At 38.9% G+C, this 5,290-nt stretch overlaps 1 non-coding gene across 1 annotated transcript; it reads left to right on the forward strand.

Moving 5' to 3' along the window:
• Positions 1–2,977: 2,977 nt before the first annotated feature.
• On the forward strand, positions 2,978–3,082 carry LOC113992884. The gene has a single exon (XR_003542394.1). It is a non-coding gene; the product is annotated as a U6 spliceosomal RNA (small nuclear RNA).
• Positions 3,083–5,290: the final 2,208 nt, after the last annotated feature.

Consider the following 5,290-nt stretch of genomic DNA (forward strand, 5'->3'; position numbering starts at 1 on the left):
CTCACAGATCCCTCTGATGAGCACTGAGTCTCACTGGGAGTGTGTTTGCCCAATGCCAACACTGCCTGGATAACTGTGCCAGTAATGGTATGCACCACTGTCACCCATGTCATCATCATCATGGCTGGGCTTCGCGAACGAAGATTTGGGAAGGCTCTATCCACATTTGTTGCAGGCATGTTGGTGACTTATGAGGTCAATACGAGACAGACATATCCGATTGCAAAAGGCACAGTAGAAAGATTCTTTAGATGGTATATTCTGCAGAACACGGTTCTTTCTGCGTTGTCTTTTCTCCTCGAGAGTGGTCCTGCGTGTGTTCTCAAAGGAGACAGCTAGATGGTGTTTCTCCAGATCTCCCGATTTGAGGCCAGAGTAGACCAGTTATGGTGATCAATATGGCCAAGGCTGAGATGTTGTTGTATGTTTTCTTTGGGGCTCCTCTCCTGTGACAGCCGGTGGCAAGTTCACCGTAAAGCAAGATCTTAGGGAGGCAGTGGTCCTTCATCCTGGAGACGTGCCCTGCCCAGCGCAGCTGTGTTCTCAGCAACATGGCTTCTATACTTGTGACTGCTGCTTGTTCTAGAACAGATGTATTGGTCACATAATCTGACCAGTGGATGTTTAGGATTGTACGGAGGCAGCGTTGATGGAAGCGTTCTAGGAGACGCAGGTGGTGGCGGTAGATGACCCATGATTCGGAACCATATAAGAGAGTAGACAGCACTATGGCTCTGTAAACACTGATCTTGGTACTTTTCTTCAAGTGTTTATTATGCCATACTCTTTTGTGGAGTTTTCCAAAAGCACTGTATGCCTTTGCTAACCTGTTGTCTATCTCTCCGTCAGTCTTACCATCTGAGGAGATGAGGTTGCCTAGGTAATTAAGCTGCTGGACTGATTTGAGTCATCCCATCACCCATGTAGTGATAACAAAAATACCAAATAACCAAATATGGATGTAGTGATGTTGAAACTGAAAGAGAAAAAAATTAATAAGGGCAGATTCTTTATATGAGGGTGCAAGGGTGGTAAAAAAAAGGGTCAAGAACCAGAAAAGTTTATAAAAATATATGTAACTCATGTCATTGGTGCTGTCCACGTATACTTATCAGGCGGTCCTGTGTCTAATGCTACAGGTTGTGACTGACTAAACTCCTAGAGATGTAATGGGACATTACAATGGAAGAAGGCTCAGTGGAGATGGGCAAGGATGATGTACCCAGAAAGCTCAAGGAATAACCCAAAGAAGCTAACTTTATCTCAAAATAAAGAGGAATGGAGGATGGCCTTTGTTTTAGCTATCAACAGGTGAGTGTTTCACCTGGAGATGTAAATGTTTCTCCCTGAATTCATTAAATGAGTGTGGAGTGTGGTAATGCCTCATCAATATTATGGAGAAAACTCCAGGTTTCCTGACTGCAAAATCAAGACACCTATGTTGCAAACAGAACAAGTTTGTTGATCTGCTCCAGGCTTTGCTGGTCAGGTCAGAGATGCTTACCAAGGACCTCCAAACAATGTAATTCCTGTGCTTTAATTCACTTTATAGTTAGTTTTTTTCCCCTGTTTCCTCCTACTGGACAAATAATTTTCATCCTTTTTTTTTTTTTTTTTTTTTTTACCACTTGCTCCAGTTTTACTGATTTTACATATTTGCTTTTTAATTTTGGGCATAGACATCAGACCCTTCATGAACCAGATGTACTGTTTCATAATTTTTTTCTTTTTTTTGTTTAGATTCAGCTCCTGATACTACCACAACTTCTGTAATTTCTGCCTTTCCTGTCTTAGTAGGTTAAGCCCTAGTCAGCCTTGGCCAGCTACTTTTCCCCTTATGTTTTCTACAGGATCCAGAAATTTCTCATCTTGAAACCCTGTTGGTTTGGCTGTGGGGCAGGACTAGCTCCCTGCACCCATACCTTAATAAAGACCAAAGATGTTTTCAAGATCAAAAGAAAGTTTGAAAATAAAAACTAGAATAATTAATGCTTTCTAAATAAAGAAAATACTCTGCTACTTGATTCTTCCACAATCCATTTTGCATTTTTAGGTTTCCAGATTTATCATTAAGGTTGTCTACCTCTGCTTCACATCATTGTTTGGAAACCTAAATTCAACATAATTGAGATTATCACAGTCTGTTGCACATACTTACCAATTTTCTACTCTAGCTATGGCCAGTGTCAAAAGAAGTACATGAATGTGCCCAACACTTTTTGGTTTTCATTCACTTCTTAGCGATGATCACTGTAAAGGGTGATTTCCTGTGTTTTAATGTTCGTCTGTAAAATTCCACATATACAGGAGGTACTTTTACCAATATAAAAAGGAACAATAGGAAAAAAACTTATATATCGTATCTCACTTTAGACAAGAAATAATAAAAGGTTTTAAACACAATTCTAGAATATTTGCATGGTGCCTTTACTGGACACTATGCTTATTACAATTCATCAAAGAAGCATGACTACTATAGAAACTATTTTCTACATGTTTCATAGGCAATTATTGTATTTCTAGTGAAAAGCATTAAATTCAGCACTCATATAAAATTGAAGTAATTTCAGAGATTTTTAGTAGGACAACTGTAAACCATCTTCACATCATCATCATCATCATCATGGCGAGGCTTCGCGAACGAAGATTTGGGAAGGGCTCTACCCACGTTTGTTGCAAGCACATTGGTGGCTAAAAAGGCCAATACGAGATAGGCATGTCCGGTTGCAAAAGGCACAGCAGAAAGACTCCTTAGGTGGTATATTCTGCAGGACGTGATTCTTTCTGCGTTGTCTTTTCTCCTCAAGCGTGATCCTGCGTGCGTTCTCAAAAGCATCAGCAGCGTTATAGATAGTGTGTCTCCAGGTCTCCTGATTGGAGGCCAGAGTAGACCAGTTATGGTGATCAATATGGCCAAGGCTGAGATGTTGTTTCAGGGAGTCCTTGTATCTTTTCTTCAGGGCTCCTCTCTTGCGGCAGCTGGTTCGGCAGCACATATACTAAAATTGGAACGATACAGAGAAGATTAGCATGGCCCCTGCGCAAGGATGACACGCAAATTCGTGAAGCGTTCCATATTTTTCAGTCGTTTTTAGCATGATGCTTCAAAGGGCCACGGTAGACCTCGATGATCAGGACGGTATCTACATTCGATACCGTACTGATGGAAGTCTTTTCAACCTAAGGCAACTGAAGGCCCACATCAAGACCTTAAACCATCTTGTCCGGGAGCTGCTTTATGCTGATGACGCCGCCCTTGTTGCCCACACAGAAGCTGCCCTGCAGCGTTTAACATCCTGCTTTGCAGACGCTGCTGAGCTCTTTGGGCGGGAAGTCAGTTTAAAGGAGATAGAAGTTCTCCATCAACCTGCACCTCAGGAAGTCCCCCATCATCCCGACATCACCATTGGCCAATCAGAACTCAAATCAGTCCATCAGTTTAATTACCTAGGCAGCCTCATCTCCTCAGATGGTAAGATTGACGGAGAGATAGACAACAGGTTAGCAAAGGCATATAGTGCTTTCGGAAAGCTTCATAAAAGAGTTTGGCAAAATAAACACTTGAAGAAAAGTACAAAGATCAGTGTTTACAGAGCCATAGTGCTGCAAGAGAGGAACCCCGAAGAGGAGATACAAGGACTCCCTGAAACAACAGAAGTGCAGGTGTTTAGCATTATGAAGTGTTGATATTAATAGCTGGAAGTTATCTTTTAGGCATTTATTATGCATTCTGTGATAATTAATGAGAAGGAGATTGGGTAAATTTGGGAAAGAAATGGTGTATGTTGGTAGAGTATCGATTGTCACCATTCAAATATGAGTTCTTTCTCATCTCGATTTACACAATAAAATTTACTACTGATTTTTTATAGAAAGCAGCAAAAGAAATACAACTATCCTATTTCAACAGTAATGTTATCCAAATCACTGCAGATGAACTATGGATCACCACTTTATTTTAATTTTTAACTTAACTATGACAGACATTCCTCACCTCTCCAGGTGAGTAGAATGGCCAGTGCAATGGAGAGAGAAAGGAAGCATTGCTTGCTTTAGTCATATCTGATGAGTCAAACAAACATAAAAATCTAGATAAATGAAATCATTGTCTCTCTTAAAAAAATGAGTCACCAGCTCTCAGATGAGTCATCGTTGTTCATAACATTAATATAACATCACAGATGTGCATAGCACTTACAGTGTTCAATTAGAAAAATACCATTTCATCATGATCATGCTCCTAGTTTCACAACATCAAATGTATCTGCATGGCATTCTAATCAACCTTTGCCCAGAAAAAATTAGTAGCATGTTTCTCAGAAGTGTTAAGAAAGCATAATTCTTTTTGGCTGATGTTAAAACTCCTAGCAAAGCAGAACTACCCTTGCTATCACCAACACATTTCTGGAAAGATAAAAAAAGCCAACAAAATCCAACTTCACAATCCAGTTACATGACAGCAGTATTATTCTAAGAGAAGAGATAAAATTTATTATTGTCAGCAGTGGCACTGTCTTCATGTGATCCTTTTCATATGTGTCTTTGAAACCCATATACTGAATATAAGTGAACTAAGAATATTTATTTTCAGTTAAAAATACAGATAAGAAAATTGATTGAACACAGGTGATTGAAATTTTAGCTTACATCCTGGGTAAAAAGAATAGGAAATATAAAAAATAAGTTGTAGCTCTTGTTGATGCACTTCATTACCAGAAAATCCATCTGACCCCATAGGAGGGCTGACCACAAGGCAACTAAGACTGCTGTCTGTTTGATGGGTAGGGTAACCTTCCTCCAGATGGAATAGAATTAATTACAATCTGAAAAATGTTCTTAGTGAAGAGTATTATACTAAATTAAGAGATTTGGTAAAAAATACTAGATAAAAAATTACCGAAATTTCATTAAAATACTATAATGTCAATGCCAAAAGTAAAAACAGTGTGATGATTTTATTTGAAGTGTGGAATGCTGCTTCTCAGAAGACTCAACATCATTATAAATGGTCATGAAGAGCGAGAATTATCTGAGAGTGATATCAAACTACTGATAACAGTTGCCAACAGATATTCTGATAGTATTTTTATGAATTTTCTGTGACAAGAGTAAGCAAAGTGTATATGAATTTCATGACCAATTTTAAATTTTAATCCCAGATTTTGAAAAGGTGGAATAAAGATGGACATATAGTAACAACAAATATCAATAGTCAATCATATTGGCAGTGGTTATCACTGAGATGATATCATTGCAGCATTGCTACCATTTTTACACTTTATGTATGAAG

Source organism: Pipra filicauda, unplaced genomic scaffold (genome assembly GCF_003945595.2).
Source record: "Pipra filicauda isolate LSUMZ 115617 unplaced genomic scaffold, ASM394559v2 scaffold225_size1262401_pilon, whole genome shotgun sequence".
In the NCBI taxonomy this organism is placed as follows: domain Eukaryota; kingdom Metazoa; phylum Chordata; class Aves; order Passeriformes; family Pipridae; genus Pipra; species Pipra filicauda.